Source organism: Pristiophorus japonicus, chromosome 2 (assembly GCF_044704955.1).
Source record: "Pristiophorus japonicus isolate sPriJap1 chromosome 2, sPriJap1.hap1, whole genome shotgun sequence".
NCBI lineage: Eukaryota > Metazoa > Chordata > Chondrichthyes > Pristiophoridae > Pristiophorus > Pristiophorus japonicus.
The window spans coordinates 49,094,760-49,098,386 of record NC_091978.1 but is presented as its reverse complement, the minus strand read 5'-3'; the positions used below and the strand labels follow the sequence as shown (position 1 = coordinate 49,098,386).

Genomic DNA, 3,627 nt, shown 5'->3' with positions numbered 1-3,627 from the left:
AACCATCAACCAGGATCTGAGTCAGCATCTCAGGAGACAGGAACATTTGCTGGGGTGGGGGTGACATTATGGGGCTTATTTTCCAGTGGTAGGCACTGATTAACATTCTTTAAAATAAAGTTAAACCCCTATATTATGTCAAAAGTATAAGAATATGAAACACATTTCAACACTTTAGTGTTCAACACATTTCACAAGTCTGTTGAAGCCTTGAAAAGAAATCTAATGCAGAATGAGTGGTGTCTTGTTGAGTCCTCAGAGGCTTTAAGATTGTGTGCTCTGTTAATAAAAGGAAGTGCTTCTGTAAAGCACATTGCACTTTGCAGTATTTAGAACTGTCATTAAAAGCATTAACTTACAAGCGTGTAATATGCTAACCTCTCGGTCTCAAGCAGTGGATTAGTGCGCCATTAGTGTGTGTAAACAGTTGATAAATTCACAAATTACAGCAGCTAAATTGGATTACCCTTCTATTTTAGGCTTTGGTGACAAAGTGTATTTACTAAAATAAGCAGCAGCAGCTTTGGGTCAGTGCTCACAATGCAGTAACAGGGAAGAACAAAGGGAGGCAGAGTGTGGGAAGAGGGGAAAGAGAAGTAACAGAGACAAAGGACAGGAGCAGATGAAAGAAATTGGCAGCAAAAACGAGGCAGGAGAGTGAAGTGCTCGATTTCAAAGTTCTCTTCCTTATTTCCAAATCCCTCCATGGCCTCACCCCTCCCTATCTCTGTAATCTCCTCCAGCCCCACAACACCCCCCGAGATATCTGCACTCCTCTAATTCTGCCCTCGCGAGCATCCCTGATTATAATCACTCAACCATTGGTGGCCGTGCCTTCTGTTGCTTAGGCCCCAAGCTCTGGAACTCCCTGCCTAAACCTCTCCGTCTCTCTACCTCTCCTTCCTCCTTCAAGACGCTCCTTAAAACCTACCTCTTTGACCAAACGTTTGGTCACCTGCCCTAATTTCTACTTATGCGGCTCGGTGTCAAACCTTTTTGTACCTTAATACTCCTGCGAAGTGCCTTGGGACGTTTCACTACATGAAAGGCGCTATATAAATACAAGTTGTTGTTGTTGTTGACTCATCATTTATTGTGCTACAGCCTCCAACACATCCTCAACATCTGTTTGTTTTATTTCAAACAAGTTCACAAGTTAAAAGCAGAAGATGGAAGCCATTTTTTTTTTTTTTTTTTTAATTCATAGCCAATCGTTCCAATTCTTTGTCAAATCACAAACGCCAGAGGTCACCTTGCACATGCCAAGGATCACTCTGCGCCAATGCTCTTAGCCAAAAGGCCTAGAGCCACTGCACCGTTCCTGGAAGTACTGCAATACCAGGTTCGTGCCATGGAGGTGGATAGGTCAGGTCCCCCACACACCTCCGTGGAGGTGGATGGGTCAAACCTCCCCACCCACCTCCTGTTTCCAAAAATGCAAGCATATACCTTCCTGACCAGGGAGAAACCACCCGGAGGTCATGGTGGCTGGTCAGAAACGGTACTACACTTGATCTTAGCCAAAAGGAGATGGAAGCCATTGTCCCATGTTAGCTCATACCCAGGAAGAAAAACTTAACTGCCTCCCACATCTTGAATGAAACCCAACATCTTCCCCTCTACTACTCCATTCAGGATACCATTGCAAGTGCTGACTTCCTTTTACATAATTAAGTCCTTCTTGACATCTGTTTTAATTGACCAGTGTTAACTTATGCCCCTTTATTTTAATATCTTGGCCTACCTGGAAGACTTACTCAATTTATCCAGACGTCAAACGGGTATCAAGAAGACTGACTCGATTTATTTTATTGACACCCGTTTGACGTCCGGTAGAATTCCATGAGGTCCCCTCTCAGTCACCCTTTTCCAGGACAAAGAGCCCCAGCGTCTTAAATCTTTCCTCATTACTCAATCCTGTGATACCAGGTGTCAGTGTTGTGGCTCTCCACTACACTCTCTCCACGGCTTTGAATGTTTGCTTGATGTTTTAATCATCATAATGTCTTAATGGCCAATACTAAACATGATAAACAAGCTGCAGTCTGATCAGGGCAATGCTCAGGTACGTGTGTGACTTATAACGGCTCATTCCTTGATTGGGGTAAAAGAATGGCCCACATTCCTGGGTGCACACCTGCTCATTGTGTGGAAGCCCACCCGATTGCATGAAGTTGGGTCATTTAAATAATTTGCCCAAGTTCGTTGTGCGCTTTTCACATGCGCAAGATGCACTAATTAACTTGGGGCTGAGAATACTGAGTGCGGCACATCTTGCACACTGCATGGCAATGATTCGACTGTGACAGGCACATTTTCCCTCCTTCCTTCCAGGAGACGGTTGGGAACAACTTGAGAGAGGAATCTTCAACCAGAGGAGGCCGAGCCCGCCTCTCCCCTGTAGAAGAAAAGGTGCTGACCATCACGGGCATCTGCATTCTCAACAGCCAGGATTGGATATCGCCTAAGCCTCCATTCAGATACATCATGCTCCACCTCTAATTCCTCATCCTGTGGCTTACTGTGAATTACTGTATGTCAATACTTCATTTAGGCTATCTGTATTATCCTTGCAGCATTTGAGAATGGAATTCAATCTTTAACTTCACCTCACATTGAACACAGATACCAGTGCTATTGAAAACAATCTATCGGGGTTGGTGAGTGCAAGTGACAGGGTTCAGAAAAATAGAGTTAACATTTCGGGTCGATGACCCTTCTGTTTTTATTTCAGATTCCAGCATCCGCAGTATTTTGCTTTTGTGACAGGGTTCATGACAATGTCTCCTGGCAGTGCCAGATGCTGAAGGTTCTGCCACTGGTTCCTTCTCTATTTCTGCCGCATCTTCCTTGCTTCTGCAGAGATAAACAGCAACGGAAAATGTAATGAGTTTGCTGCTGTCACTTTCTCCTTCCTGTTAAGACTCATGTAAGGGCGTCATCAGAGGATGAGCCTCGAAAAAGAGAAAGCATTTCTGATCTCTGACCATTACCACTTAGTCAGTGCAAACCATCTGCGGGGGAAGGCCCTTCCACCTCTCCATCCCCTACAGCATGAGCTGTGTGAGTTCCCAGAATTTGCACTGCCTCTCCCTCCCGCTGTATCTCCTCCTGTAGCCTGGACTTCTCAGAACTTGTGCACAATCTGCATGCTTCTTCCGCAGCACCTCCTAAATCCGTGACCTCTACCATCTAGAAGGACAAGGGCAGCAGGCACATGGGAGCACCATAACTTGTAAGTTCCCCTCCAAGTTACAAACCATCCTAACGTGAAAATATGTTGCCATTCTGTTGTGTATCTGTAAAGCATGCACTCCCATGTTCCGCCACCAGGGAGTGCATCCCCTTAAGTCCCAAGGAATCCCAGTATCCCTTGGGAGCACTGTATATAAGCCGGCCCCTAATGCCTGTTCCTCACTCTGGAGTGTCTTATTAAAGACTGAGGTCACTGTTACTTTAACCTCCCTGTGTGCAGCCTCATCTGTGTTAGGAACACAATAACTGGCGACGAGTATACAAATACAATGCAAAGATGCAGCAAACTGTGAGCATCCTGGAGAAGTTCTCATGGGTGAGAACAGGGAAGCCTATGTTGAATGGCTAGACCAGTACTTTGTAGCCAACGAG

General features: G+C 45.2%; 1 pseudogene; it reads right to left on the bottom strand.

Moving 5' to 3' along the window:
- Positions 1 to 1,305: 1,305 nt before the first annotated feature.
- Positions 1,306 to 1,537, bottom strand: LOC139251895 (U2 spliceosomal RNA; annotated as a pseudogene).
- Between the last annotated feature and the right edge of the window lie 2,090 nt (positions 1,538 to 3,627).